The sequence below is a fragment of the Trichosurus vulpecula genome, chromosome 5 (genome assembly GCF_011100635.1).
Source record: "Trichosurus vulpecula isolate mTriVul1 chromosome 5, mTriVul1.pri, whole genome shotgun sequence".
NCBI classification, from domain to species: Eukaryota; Metazoa; Chordata; class Mammalia; order Diprotodontia; family Phalangeridae; genus Trichosurus; species Trichosurus vulpecula.
The window spans coordinates 304,714,771-304,730,235 of NC_050577.1; positions in this window are offsets into that span (position 1 = coordinate 304,714,771).

Genomic DNA, 15,465 nt, shown 5'->3' on the forward strand with positions numbered 1-15,465 from the left:
CATTGAAAAGATGGGCTTTTATGGCAGTAATCAACATGAAATTACTGAAAGATCTGGGCAATTTTCCAAATGCAAACCAGCAAGCTCTCCCCTTCTGCCCCTCCTCTTCCCCCTCCTCCTTTTCAGTTTTAGGCCCCACTTACCACTGGGCTAGTTAAATGGGCTTTCCACTGATTTACATATCATCTTCTGGAAAACAGGCCATTTTCATGACTTGGTTTTTCTGATGTAGAGAGGCTGAGACCTTTGGAGTGGTTATGGATCTTGCTGAGAAGTTTCTGTAAGGTCCTGAGGCTCAGCCAGATGAGACAGTGCCTCTGCCAAGAGGTGCACCTGGTGGCCTTGCCACAATTAGGGCATCCCAGTCCACAGGGGCTCTGGCTGGCCAGCCTGCAGGACATTGGCAAGCACCTTTGGTGGGAGAGTCTCCTTGTGTTCATATGAGGGGGCACCAGACAAAAGCTGCATGGGATACCTGTGGGATGAAGCCCTTGAAGGCTGGGCTTTGCTCTATCAAGACTTTTTTTTTTTTACTTAGTCAACAAACAATATCTACATTGAGATCCTGGCTTCTCTGCACACTTCAGTCAGTTTTGTGACTTAGAGGTTTATTGTAGGTGGGTCCTCAAAAACCCTCCTGTTTCTTTTTCAGTTCAATGTCTAGTAGATAGAGGTTTCCCACAATTTCTTCTAGGATGACCTCCATGCAACATTTGTAGCAAATGGCTAATGAGTGTTGCTGCCAAGATCACCGACCAAGCTTTTACTGACCATTGCTGTGTGCCTGGTCCCCTGAAAGGACCTGGGACACAAATAACAGGAAGCAAAAGGCCCTGCCCTCAAGGCCTTTACAATCCAGTGGGGAGAAACAACCTCCATCAACAAGGCACCTACTTGTTCTGTACCGGGCACAGGATGGGGCCCTGGCAATGCAAAGACAAAAAACCACTCCCTGACCTCACGTAGCATATTTTCTATGGGAGGACACTACATGTTGTCAGGAAAACATAGGCTACATCGAAGTACATAAAAGTGATTCACAGGGCATCAACAGCTGAGTTACCTTTGGAAGTCCCTATGAAGTGGGTGGTATTAGAGTCAAAGCTGGAAGGGAGCTGTATGGGACAGAATTTTTAAATAACAGGAGAGACATCCTTAGGAGGAACAAAGTAAATTTATTTCACAAACCTTGCAAGATTCGGGCACACCTCCATAATGGAGGAGGTGAGGTAAAAGGGAACCTGCCCTAATTTATACTCTTAATGAAAAGATTCCCACCCACCTCTATCCCTTCTCACCATTGGCTGGGAGGCAGGCTTACAGTCTAGGTGCGAAAACTACACAGAGGACCAAGGTTGATCCGGTCCATTCAGTTTTTCCCTATCAGAACTCAACTGAAAGTCTAGGAGAAGAAATGGGATGGGGGGGGGGAGGAGAGACCTTCCTAGAGCAAAGAACAAATAGCTCACAGGAAGTTCATTATCTTCTAACATCTGAGAGAGAGAGGGGGAAGGGCATGCCTTCCCAAAATTACAAGGCCAAATCCCAAAACCTCTCCATTAGACATACCCTGTGAAGTCTTCACAATTATCCATCCCATTCAGTGCCAAGGATCCTGAGAGGTCAAGGTGAGGAGGTAGGGCATGAAATGTAGCAGGGAGAGCCTCAGCAAAGGGAGGGAAGTGGAGAGAGGACAAGGGGAAGAACACTGTTCTGGAACACAGAGGGGGAGTGATGCAAGATTGTCTCTATCCCAGCCTCCTCAACCAGATTTAAAATCCCACACAGTGGCATTTGCCTATTAGCCTAATGGTCATAGGGAGCTCTTGAAGGTACTTGAGTGGGTGAGTATCTTGATCAGAACTGTTCCTCAGAAATATTAGTTTGTAAGCATTGTCAGGCTGGATATAAGATCTGAGCCTTAGGGATTAAAGTGGGAGACCACTATGGGCTGGGGGTCATGAATCCTAGATGAACTGAGGTATGACCTGAGTTTTGAAGGGTGGGCATTGTTGGATGATTGTGGGGACACGGGGGAAGAGCACAGATTCAGCAGCAGTGTGTTTTAACAACCCAGCCAGCAGCTTCTGTGGGGGTGTAAGATCCCTGCCACAGCCAGCACTTAGGAGGCTGCCGGCACCCAGGAAGCTGCTGGGATGCCGGGAAAGCACAGGTTCTTCTTATCTGCTTAAACAAGGAAAGCACGGTGAAGGGGTCGACCAGCTTACTTTAATCCAGCATTCAGTTAGCATACAGACAACATTCATTTAGTTCAGGGGAAAAACGCCAGCATTCAGTTAGCATTCAGTTAGTTCAGGGGAGCAAAGAGACAAGCATCAAGAGACATACTTCAGGGGAAAAAGCCAGCACCCTGAGGTTCAGAACATTCATTTAGTTCAGGGGAAACAAACCAGTATCCCGAACCTCAAAACTAAAATACAAACAAATTACAAATATCAACAGACAGACCCAATACAATTCATAGTTACCAACATCTGGGCTCGGCCCGAGAGCAAGGGCTGGCCCAGAGTTACCCTCCCCACCGCTGTCGCGCCAACCAGAAAAGGAAAGAGAGGAGTCTTCAAGCTGTCCTCTCCCCTCTTATAGAGTTTTTGACATCATCAAGCGCCGCCTGAATGACCAGAGCTGATTGGTTCTTGAGCTGGCCCCTTCCCCTAGTGCAGACGTTAACACCTCCCCTCAGCCAGCCCCATGACTCATCACACAGGAAGTTCTCTGCCCGAAGGCCATGAGTCTCTGGACTTCCTGCCCCGGAAGAGGTCACACAGGAAGTTCTCCGCTCCCAGGTATAGCCCAGTGAGGCTCAATGAGGTGAGCTGAGTCACTCAAAGAAAACAAAGGCCACTCTGGCTACACAGTGATACCAGCACTGTTTCCAACAACAGATCACAGGTTAAGGGCATCAGAGAGCCCGGGGTGAAATTTAACCCACCTGGCATTCATACAGTGGAGGTCACTAAACACACTGTTATACTAGCAGCAGCAGACATTCATTGAGTACCTACTGTATGCAGAACACTTTACTGGGTGCTTGGGAAAGTAGGGAGGGATGAGCTTCTTGCTCTTATAAAGCTGACACGCCAGGAAGGTTATGAGAAACACATTTGATTAGATATGACTGGGGGTGGAGTTATGGTGGTGGTGGGTGGGGTGGGGTGTGTGGTCCCTATTTGTTATTTCATCAGGGCAGGAACTTTTGGAATGCAAACTCCATCCACTAACTCACTTTATTTTTAGCATTAGTTTCCTGGAGCTGCAGAGTGGTTGAGTGGTTTACTCCGGGTTCCATGGCCACTACACACCAGGGAAAGAAGTTGAGGCAGGGTCTTTCTGGGGGAGAGTGAATCTACTTAGCTTTAGAACTGGTGCCCTGGGGCTGATTGGTGACTGAGTGACTTCAAGTTTTCAGCCTGCTCCATCAGCTGGCACAGGCATGGAATCTGTTCTCCTGGGTAGCCTTTTCTCAGACTGGCCCCATGCTGGGGTCACTCTCCTTCCTCACTCCCACTTATTGGGAGCCCCAGCTCCTCTTAAGGCTCAATTCAGGTAACTCCTTGTGTAGAAGGCTTTTCTTTGCCCCCTTCCTTAGTGACCACCTAAAAAATGACTTTGCAATAAAATTAATAATAGCTAGTATTTACATATCACTTTTAAACAGTTTAGGTATATGCAAACATATATATATATATATACATACATGCAAACACACATACATATAACATACTTAAACTGTTTTGCATAAATATAAATGCAAAAATGCAAAACAGCTTAGGTATGTATCTCATTATCTCACAACAACCCTGGGTGGTACTTGTTATCCCCATTTTATAGAGGGGGACTGAGTCTGAGAGATGGTAAGTGACTTGTCCCCATTACTTGGCTAGGCAAGTGTCTGGGGCAGAGCTTTCTATATCAGTAAAGCAAGATTCATGACCTGGAGGATGACCATGAACATGCCTATATGGTTCAGAATAGCAAAGTATGAAAAACTCTCTAGGTAGAAGGCAGAGGAAGTATAACATTTATTTAGGCACCAAAGAATCAGATCCCAGAACCAGGAATTCCAACTCGATACAGCAGTAGCTGTATTCCAGAACCAGTAAGCCCAGGTCAATGTAGCAACAGGGAGATTAAAATACAGTATTACAGCAAAGAGCCAAACCAACCCCTCTGCTAGGGCCTTCCCATAAACAATCACTCATGAATCCTAGTTGTTTGCTTGTCTGTGTCCTCTCCCCCCTCAATCCTCTGGTCTGCAGCTCTCTGGTCTCCACTCTCCCCTCAGCACTCCCTTCTGCAGCTCTGTGGACTTTGAGTTCTCACTCCTTCTCCTTGGGCTGAATTCTGAAGTCTAGCTTCTCTTCTGACTTCTGAATTCTGGGTCCTCAATAGCTACCTTCTGGGTGTATATGTTCTTTTTAGGGCCCGAGGGCTTCATGCCCAATAGGCAGAAGAGTGTGGGAAAGATCTCTAATCGCTGATTGGCATCACAAAGGTATGGGCCTGCCTCTCTTAACAGGCCCCACCAGAGGCCTATTGAATGGGTGGGAAAGATCTTTGCTCCCATTATCACCACACCTGCACTCAGGTCTTCCGGGTTCCAGGTCCAGCCCTATTTACTACCAGATTGTTGAGCTGCTTGCATGCCTTCTGCTGGCCTATGTATACATGTCCCTTCTTCCCAGTGGAATATAAGCTTGAGCACTGGGCCTGCTTTATTTTTATTTTCATTCGTTTTATCCCCACCAATCTCAGTGTTGGGCGTACAGTAGATAAATGCTTATTGGTTGATGACTAGGACATTATTATATCATCATAATCGTCATCACTATTTGCATTCCCATCATCCAACAATGTGGGACATAGGGTAGATGCTCAATAAAATGTTGAATTCAATTGAATGGAACTCACAGCCTTGTTGGGAGATGAAACCAGAATACGCCTTCAGTTCAATTCCATCCAAAGAGCATTTATTCATAGCTGCTGCGTACCAGGCATGGTGCAAAGACAAATCAACAAAGATGGCCTGTCCTCAATGAGCTGACATTCACCGGAGGACACGATAACAACCTATCCTCCACACTCTCCTGGTTGGTTTGGTGATTGTTGTTAAAACATCATCTTCACACCTACTGGGAAATCATTGGCCTTAAGAAAGGAATGTATGTCTGTGACATTTCAGATACAGGAACTTTTTTCTTCCTGAAACCTGACTGCACATTGATTTCCCCCTCTATAGGAACCTTGAATAAAAATGCTGTCTGGGTCCCTGGGGAGCAGGGAGTCTGCAGGAGCCTGGGGTAACTCCTCCCTCCCCCAGCTCCCTGGGGGGCTCATGAGGGGCCTTGAAAGCAAGGCCATATCTATTTCCCTAAAAATGACTTTCCCATTTCTGCTAAACTGAATTACTTCACTGATTCCTATCTCTAGTCCAGCATTTGAAACTTCCTTGATTTGGGGAAATAGATGTACCTGCCACTTCTTGACAGTCCTGCATGGGAGTGATAAACACCCAGTATGGTGAGTTCACGTCAGGAAAGTATAAAAAGTCTTCTCTGGGAGCTGTCATCCCCTTCACCATCACTCACTCTGGCCTCAGGCAGAGACCATCTCATCAAGCCAGTCTCCCAAGTAGCCATGGGAAACTGCTGGGCATTTGGAAGGAGAAAGGCAGCCCCGGCATCCATGGAGAGGAAATCAAATCCTAACATCATCACAGAATTGTGGAGATGGAGGAGAGCTCAGAGATGATGGAGCTCCAGACTCTCCTTTTGATGATGGAGAAACTGAGGCCCAGACATAGCAAGGGTTTTTCTAGGGTCAGAGTAATTAGAGGCAAGATGGATTATCCAGTTTGATGCCTTCATTTTCCGGGTGAGAAAGTGAGTTGGAAAGATAATGGGTCTCACAGAAGCAGCAGATCTGAGGTCCAAACTCACACTGCCTAAATCCCAGGCCCTTTCTGTGGGCAACCCTGGGAAGGAGAGAGAACCAACAGTGTAGGAGGGAAGGGTTGTGTTCAGTCTGTGTTAAAGCACCACCTTACTTATCCAGAGGTTGTGGACCTGGCAGTTTCACTTATCCAGAATAGGACCCTGAATAGCAGTTCCCATTTCTGAGATCATTGTGTTCAGACTCTGGGAAGTGGGTAGCATGTATATATATGAGGAGGAACCTCCCATGAGTCACATGGCCAAGAGCTTGTCCCAAATCAGGACAAAGGAAAAGAAGCTTTCGGTACAAAATGGTGGCCATTGGCAAAGGCTCTGCTGAGAGAGGAGATGGGAAGGCACACCCAGGAAGGTCTTAGCCTCAGCTTTAGAATGAGAAGCAGAACTCTGAGAATAGAGTATCATTTCATCTCATTATTAGCTAGACATTGTCTGATGTCTTCATCTGTAGGCTCTGGGTCCATTTGTTTCTTATTTGTGACCTATAAAGATCAGTTTTCAGGAAAAAGAATCATGTATCATCATAGCTGGCCTGCTCTGTGTGTGTGTGTGTGTGTGTGTGTGTGTGTGTGTGTGTGTGTCTTTTGAAGAAACTGGGGGAGATACTGAGGCACAAGTATCCCATCTTACCCTTTTTAGTCCCAGTGTTACAGACTAGCCTACAGACAAACTTGAGGGGTCTCTCCCCAATCCTTGGCCCTTCCCCCACACAAGAAAAGCCCAACCAGCTACCAAAGACAATTTCTAGATTAAGCGAGTCAACTTCACAAGAGTGGAATGGGAAGCTCATGGCTAACTAAGGGAAAGATCTGGGGCTGTTTCTGGACTCCAGGAGCCCAAAGTGGAAATGAACATGACGATGATAAAGACAACACCAATTTATATGGTTCTTTAAGGTTTACAAAGTGCTTTACCCAAGTTGTCATCTGATCCTCACAACAACTTTTTAACTCCATCTTACGGATGAGGAAACTGAGACTGAGAGAGAAGTAACTTGTCTAGGGTCACACAGCTAGTATGTATCTGGGCCAGGGCTTGAATTCAGATATTTCTGACTCTAATTTATAACCTGGTCCATTTGCACTGGCAAATCAAAATGTGCCCTTGGGCTATTATAAACAAAGGTATAGATTCCAAGAATAAGCTGCTCTGCCCCAACGAGAGGGTGCTTATTTAGTTATGGGTGTCACATGTTAGGGAGCACAATGACAAACTGGAGGGGATGGCAACCAGTCTGGTGAAGGGACTGGTGGCCAGACAAAATGAAGGAACCAATAATGTTGACCTTGGAGAATAGAAGGCTTGGGATAGTGGTGGCAGCATGATTGCTGTCCTCCAGTATTAGGAAGTTTGTCTTGTGGGAGAAGGATCAAAGTTGTTCTTGAACTCAGAAAGCAGAACTACTGAAAGTTGGAAGAAAGGGGTACATTTCAGCACAATGTAATGCAATAATTGGAGCTGTCACAAAGTAGACTGGGCTGCCTTGGGAGGTAGTGAGTTGCTTATTATTTGAGGTATTCAAGCAGAGACTGGATGACCATATGCTGAGATGTTGTAGAAGAAGATGCATGCTCAGGTATGCATTGGGCTAGGGAGCCTTGAAGTCCATTCCAGTTCAAATCTTCTGTCCATGAGGCAAGAAGGACTCAGCCATTTACTCGTGGTGGGTGTCAAAGGCAAGGCTAGAACCCAGTCTCTTTGTCTGCCGGTCCAAGGCTCTTCACTACAACTTGCCAACTGCTTTTCCATGGATCACTTACGCCTTAGATCTTTTCTCTGTAGAGAATCTTGGATTTTAAGGAAATGTTACAAGACATGTTTGAGGCACAGGATTGAGGCCATGTCTCTGTAAGACCAAGGCAGTCTTTCTGGTCAATCTCTTCGATGACCTCCCTTCCCTGTTCTCTTTGAATCAGAGATTCTCAGAGCTGGAAGAGGCTCCAAAGGGCACCTTGCACAAACCATATCTAATCAGGAATGTCTTCTTGTGACCTCCCTGACAAGGGGTCGTCCAGCCTCTGTTTGGAGACCTTCATTGCCTCCTGAGGCTGTCCAGCTGATTCACGGCCAGTTCCCATTGTTAAGAAGATTTATGGCATTGACCTGAAAAGTTACCTTCATCTCCTTGCCCCTGTGTCTTGGTATCCTTGGGTATCATTCTCCTAGAATATTAGAACATTAGTGATAGAAAGGAGGTCATAAGGCATTCAGCCCAACCCATATCTTAGTAAGAATCCCTTCTTTCCATGTTTCTGACAAGTAATCTTCTAGTCTTTGCTGGTAGACTTTCAGGGATGAGAAGCTCACTACCTTCTAAAGTAGCTTCTTCTTTTCATGGCTCACCATGTGGAAGTAGCCACTCCTCATTAGTGGGCACAAACCCCAGCCATATTTTGAAGACCTTAAGTCCCTGGATTACAGGAGCCTTAGAGGGAATGGGCAAAGAGAAGCCTCCTCAGTACTGTGGTGATGTGTTCACCTTCAGCTTTATCTCAGAGGGCCTATTGGCAGAAATTTCATTCTTTCCTCATAAACCACCCTGGCTGGACACTTGTCAATACCACTGGAATTGACGTGCCATTCATGTGTCAGCTATTTTCAGACAAAAACATTCAATAAGACAAACATGCGGGGCTTGGAAAAGATGGCCTGAACAATTCAAATTGAATCCATTTTAGAGGTGATCGTTAGGTGAAATCACACCTGAGGGCTTTTTGGTTCCAAGTTGTTATATCCCTTGTATTAAACATCCAAAGGCCTTGAGTTTGGCCAGAGCCAAGGGCTCTGGTGGATTTGAGCAGGTGAAAGGTGGTGTAGTGGAGGGGAGTCACAGAACCTGGGTTTGAGTCCCGCATCTGATGCTTAGCAACTGGGTAGCTTTGGGCAAGTCATCGGACTGTTCTGTACCTCGGTGTCCACATCAGTGAAATGAAGGGGTTGGCCCGGATGATCCAAAAGCCTCTCCAGGCTACAAATTGTAGGAGCTCCACTAGTTCCATCCACATCAAGAACAAACGAAGAAACAAAAACCAGCTTTTTACACTCAGATGGGCTTCTCTCAGTCTTCCTTCATAGTGACCATGAGCACCCCCTTTTCAGATCACCCAACATTTGTTGTTGCTGTGCAACTGTTTTCAGTCATGCCCAACTCTTTGTGAACCCATTTGGGGTTTTCTTGGCCAAGGTACTCGAGTGGTTTGTCATTGACTTCTCTAGCTTAGTTTATAGATGAAGAAATTGAGGCAAACATGCTTAAGTGACTTGCCCAGGGTCACCCAGCTAGTGAGTGTCTGAGGCCAGATTTGAACTCAGGAAGAGGAGTCTTCCTGACTCCAGGCCCAGTGCTCTACCCATTCACCATGTACCTGCCCTCACCCAACTTATAGCTCCAGAATAATCTTCCTAATGAACAGATGTGGCTATTTGAACCCCCACCAAAACCCCCTCACCAAAAACCAAAACCAATTAGGGGCTCCTCTAGGCTAAATGTAAGTTCCTTTGCCAGACATCAGGGCATACCCCAATCTGATTCCTTGCTCCTTCCCTTTCTTACCATGTTTTATTTTACTCCTTTTCATAGATTCCATTTCAGATCAGCTAGGTGAGAGACAGAGAGACACAGAGAGAGACAGCATCTATTAAGTTTTTGCTATATATCAAGAACTGTGCTAAGCACCAGGGATGTGAATGCAAGGAAGCAATAGAGCTTTCTGCCCTCAAAGACATGAGTTAAGGGGAACTGGAAGGGGGTGGGGGAGGGGTACCAGCATGGTTCTGGAGCAGGAGATGAGGTGGAGCCCTGGAGCTGGGCAAGGTAAGGGGAAAGGCCACGTACTGGAGCCCAGGGTGATGCTAGGGGCAGAATCCAATCTGTGGCCAGAGTTGAGCAGGCATGGTTTGGAGCTGTCCAAGAAGTGAGCTGGAGGCCTAGATTTAGGCAAAGTAATGCCATTCCAAGTCATTTCCCAATGTCAACACACTCTCTTCTGCATTTTCAGCCCATTCCTCTGATCCCTTCTTCATCTCTGCTTCTCTGAGTCATTATTTTCCTTCAGGGCTATCTCCCACTCCAGTTTTCCCTGAAAGAGCTTATTTGTGTATGCATCGCATTGCCCCAGGAGAATGTAAGTTCCATTTTGTCTTTGTACTATCTCCTCCCCTAAGGCCCAGGACAGTGTTTGGCACATAGTAAGGTCCTCAGTATATGCTTGTGGAATTGAATGGACTCTCCCAGCAGCCTAACAGTAAATATTATTGTTGTCCCCACTGTATGGGTGAGAAGTCTGAGGCCCAGATGGGGAGATTCTTGCCCATGGCTATCTGTTCCAAGAATCACACTCATGTAATTGAACTCACCTCCCGAGTTGCAGAAGGAACAAGAGCCCATGCAAATCCTCTTCCCTTGTAGAGACTCCAGGGAGTCCGGAGGCTGACCATCCAGACAGAGATCTGTGGGAGGAACTGTGAATGTTCAGTCTGCAGAGGAGAAGGTTGTACGTTACATGAAAGGGTGGGGGGTGAAGGAGGCATTCCATTTCTTCCATTTAACCCTAGAGGACAGTACTAGGGGCAAAGCTGAAAAGAGGTGGGGGTAATGGCTGTCTCTTGTCTGACCTGGGTAATGATGGATGATCCAGAGACAAGTGTGAAGCCCTTCAAATGAACCTTGTCTTTCCATGTCAATCAATTTTTATTGTTATTAAGTCGTTTCCAACTCTTTATGACCCCATTTGGGGTTTTCTTGGGAAAGGCACTAGAGCGGTTTGCCATTTCCTTCTCCTTCTCATTTTGCAGATGAGGAAACTGAGGCAAGCAGACTTAAGTGTCTTGCTTGGGGTCACAGAACTAGCAATTGTTTGAGACTGGATTTGAATTCAAGTCTTCAATGAATGGGCTGTAATTATTATTAGTCATAGTCATACTGTATAGCAAACCCCCAAGCCAGTCATTCAGTACACATCACTGCACAAGTGTGTTGAAGAACACATATACAAAGGAGGATCAGCAAAGGGAGGTTTGGCTGGCTGGGTTCAAACTGCAGTCATTACCCCAGCTGAAATGAAGAGAGAGATTTTGTTCATCCATCTCCATATAATGTCTTTGGCAAATCCCCTGTCTCTTACAATGCATCAGAATGGTACAAAGTGTTATATGAGGGGTGGAGGGGGAAATCCTTGGCAAATGGGAATCATGAAAACCTTATTGGAAGAGGTGGCATTTGAATTGTACTTTCAAGGGAGGGTAGGAATCGAGTATGAGTCATGAGAGACAGATAGCTTCCAAATGGTCCTGACACCCATGGAGTGGGTTGGGTGCATCCTTCATAGGGATTTTTGGGGAGAACGGGGACAGGAATGCCCCCAAAGGGCACCTCCACATCGATGAAGCCATGGAATCGTTAAGTTGTTGCTGTTTAGTGAGCCTCCGGCTCACTTCTCGGACAGTAATAATAGTGTTATCTTTCAGAACTGAGGACCTTGTGCTCTTTTCCCCCATTCCCACTCTCAACATAATTTTTGAAATCATGGAACAAAGCTGCAGGGTGTATACCATTGAAAAATGTTTTCAAAAATGAAAAAAAAATCCTGTTTTGCCCCCAAGATTCTTTTCTCTTCAAGGAGTCCCAGGTTGTTGTTTGGACTCCCCGCGGGTGTTTGAAATCTGGTTCTTGTTCCTATCTGAGGGAATGTATCCTAGTTTGGGGGCGATTAAGGTCTCCCATTGCTTCATTTTTTGCTTTTCTCAATTGCTGGCAATAGACAATTTTATTACCTCTGGATTTGTCTTTCAATCATGGATTTCTTTAAGTACTATTCTATTAGGTGAAATAACTGGGGGTGGGGTGAGTTATGAGTAAGCATAAGAGACACAATGTTTGAATGGAGAGCTCAGGCATCCATAGTACCCCATCTCCTGAGATTTGAGGCTAGCTTACCAGATGGGAGTCCATTGCTTCCAGGTGCCTCCTGCTTCCCCCTGGACCTGATGACAACACCTGGGCCTCGCTCAGGGAGCAGTGGGACAGCTGCCAGGTTCTCCTTCCATCTGTTTCTTCCCTCCTGTCCTCAGGGAAGCTTGAGGTCAGCTTCTCAGCCCTGGAAATCAGGACCAAATAGTTGCCATCCTGGGGAGTCATCAACCAGCATCCCATCCCATGGCGAGGAAGCCAGATGGAAAAGGAAAAGACTCTAGGAGGCTCACCTACTCACCAGGTGTGAATCAAGGCTGATTTGGAGCAAGTCCCAGGTCAAAAGGGAGGCCCCCTGGTCCCTACATGCCCTCAGTGATCAGAAAGCAGCAGGAAAGCGGGAAGGAAAATGCACCAAGTCCCTCAGATCCAGTTTCTGTTTATGAAAATACAAACAAAAGAATGATTAGTTTTAGCCTATGAGTGGAGCCCTGTCCATGGTGCTAAGAGATATGCAGAGTTAGGGCACAATCTGCTGTAAGCTCCTGGTTGCTAAGAGTCCACTGGAAAGATAAGACATATGGAAATATAACACAAGATTGCATGATAAGTACATATTTTCCACAGAGGGCCTGGCTTCAAATTGTGGGAGCACCAGGACAGTAAGAACTACACGGAACTTGACTTTGAATCTGGCCTTAGATACTCCCTAGTTTTATGACCCTGGGCGAGTCACTTAATCTTTGCCTCAGTTTCCTCATCAGCAAAATGGAGATGATGATGGCTCCTGCCTCACAGTGTTGTGAGGATCAAATCAGTTCACGCAGGTAAAGTGCTTGGTAGGCCTTAAAGCACTCTCTAAATGCTGTTATTATCGTTCTAACTATTCTCCTTACCTTGTGGTGACAACAAGGAATTTTTAATGAAGGTCAAAAATGCTGTTTCTATCAGGAGGGAGGCGCTTTGGGGACATCTTATGAAGTGGTAATGGGAAGCTTCTGTCATTCTAACAGAGGTGTCTGTGGTCCCTCCTCTTCAGTCTGCCTTTAGCCTATAGAGTCATGAGGAATCAAGGCAATTTTTACATATAAGGGAGCTTCCCTGAGCAGGTTCCCATGAGGGGTTAGGCCAGCTGGGGTCAGACTGCAGTCACTATCCCAGCTGAAACTAAGAGGTATTTTACTCATCCAAGACCTTCATCTTCCACAAATTCCCATTACTTATAATGCATCAGAATGGTACAAAGGGCTATATGCCCTTTGTCTGGGAGAAAGCCTTACCAAGTGGGAATCATGGACACCTTACTGGAAGAGGTGGTATTTGAGTTGTACTTTCAAGGGGGAGTAGGAATTCATCATGAAAGAAAGGGAGTATATTGTGGGCCTGGGGGACAGCATGAATAAATACACAGGGATGGAGGTGCACAAGACATGTTCGGAAGGCAGAGAACAATCATGTTTTATTGGATCATAGAGTATAAGGAGGGCTGTGTTAGGAAATGATCCTTTGGGTGGTGTCAGACTGAGAAGGAATCTGGGTGTGAGACAAGAGTGAGGTAGAGCTTCACGGGGTTGGGGTGCTCTAGTAGGACAGAAAAAGGGAAACTGCTCTTGGTCCATCTGGGTTGGGGGATGCTGATGATCTTGGAGGTTAACTGTGGCTTGTGCATCTATAGCTTCTTAAGGTTTACAAAATATTTTCCTCCTAACAAGCCCTTAGGTGGATAGTACAAGTGTTGTTACCCTGTTTTTGCAAGAAATGAGGATCAGAAAAATGAATGATTTACTCCAGGGCAACAGTTAGTGGAAAAGTCAGAATTTGAGCCCAGGGCTACTACACCAAGGGTTCTTCATCTGGGGTCCATGAACATACGAGGTCTATGAATCTGATGGGAAAAAAAGGTCTTCATTCTCACTAAGTTTTGGTTTTCTTTGTAATCCTGTCTATTTTATTTTATGCATTTAAAAAACCTGGTTTTGAGAAGGGGTCCCTAGACTTCACCTGGCTATCTGCCGAAGGGGTCCATGACATGAAAAAAATGATGAAAGCCGACGTTATATGAACTTGCAGCTTGGTATGAAATAAGGATTTGCTTTTTCTGACCCCATAGCATAGATTGATCACAGGTCATTGCCCAGTTTTGCGATGGACACTTAGGCCTGAGAAATCTCAACAGCAGGGGCCAGTCTCCCATTCCCAACCCTGCTATACTTTTCCAGTCATTTTTAGACATGTCCAACTCTTTATAGCCCCCCTTGGGGTTTGCTTGGGGGAGATACTGGAGTGTTTGCCATTTCCTTCTCCAGCTCATTTTATAGTTGAGGAAACTGAGGCAGGCAAGGTTAAGTGAGTTGCCTAGGGTCACATAGCCAGTAAAATGTCTGAGGCTGGATTTGAACTTGGGTCTTCTTGACTTTGGGCTCAGTGGCCTATTCACTGCACCAATTAGCTGCCCTTGAAATCCACTAATATGCCCCAAAGGGACAACGTCCAGTGAACTCCCTCCCTTCCAATGTTGCTGCTCCACTCTGATAAGCCCTGCCTGATCTGTCTCTTTTTCTCTCCTGCTGCTACATGACTATAAACACAGACCTTTGAATGTTCAAAGCCTAGCCAGGGAAGGTCTGCTCTCCCTCCTTGTAAGCACTGGCTAGAGGCTGCCCAGCATCAGGGGAGGATGCCTCCTCCTTCAGGGGTCTGGCACTACCTGCTGCCTTCCAGCCCTAACAACTCAGTTGCTGACTTCCTTCCTGCTATTCTAACAGGTTCTTAGGGGTGCACGAGGCAGGCTGTGTTGTGTGTGGCTTCAGAAAGGAGCTGCTCCCAGGAGCTGAGGAGCCCTCTGTTCAAAGCCCTTCCCAGTCTGCCTCCAATCTGCTTACTGTCCCCTCTCAAACATTTGATGCTCCAGGCAAACTGGCTGATGCGGTGACCCATCGATGGTGTGTCTGTGTTGGGGTACAGGTCACTTCCGATGCCTGGGATGCTCATCCTTTTTGCTTCCTACTTCTGGGTGCCAAAAGGCTGCCTCTGCCAGGAGACCTGTACCCATTCCCTGGATTGTTGGCATATTACTCGCTGGAGTCACCTGGCATTTGCCTTGTCTCTCTCTTGCATTTGCTTCTCTGTAAATGTGTTAAATCACCTCCTCCTCTCCAGCCCAGTAAGATCAGGTAGGCCTCACAGTTGTTTTTGCTTGGCCAAAGGCGTGGCACACAGTGGGTGCTAAATTAATGCTTGTTGAATTCATCTCTCTCTCCAGGAACTTTTCTCCCTAATGCACAGAAATGCAGCCATACTGTAGCACTTCTGGGTCGTGCTAGTGAGGTTTCACCTTCAAGGAAGGATTTTGGGAGTGGGAGTGGGCACACACAGGGTGGCTGCTTTCCTGGCAGCAGATACTGACAGGGTCGAACCTTGGCTAGACTAGCCCGACACAGGAGCCCAAGGTGTGGAGTCCCCAGGGTAGGGAACGAGAGGTGACTCTCAGACAGAAGAGGGAGGGCTGGTGGCGCATGCCCTAGCCATTGTGCAGGAGGCCCCGTGGTGTGCCATCTACCTGCCGCCTTCAGATTTTACCTCCTC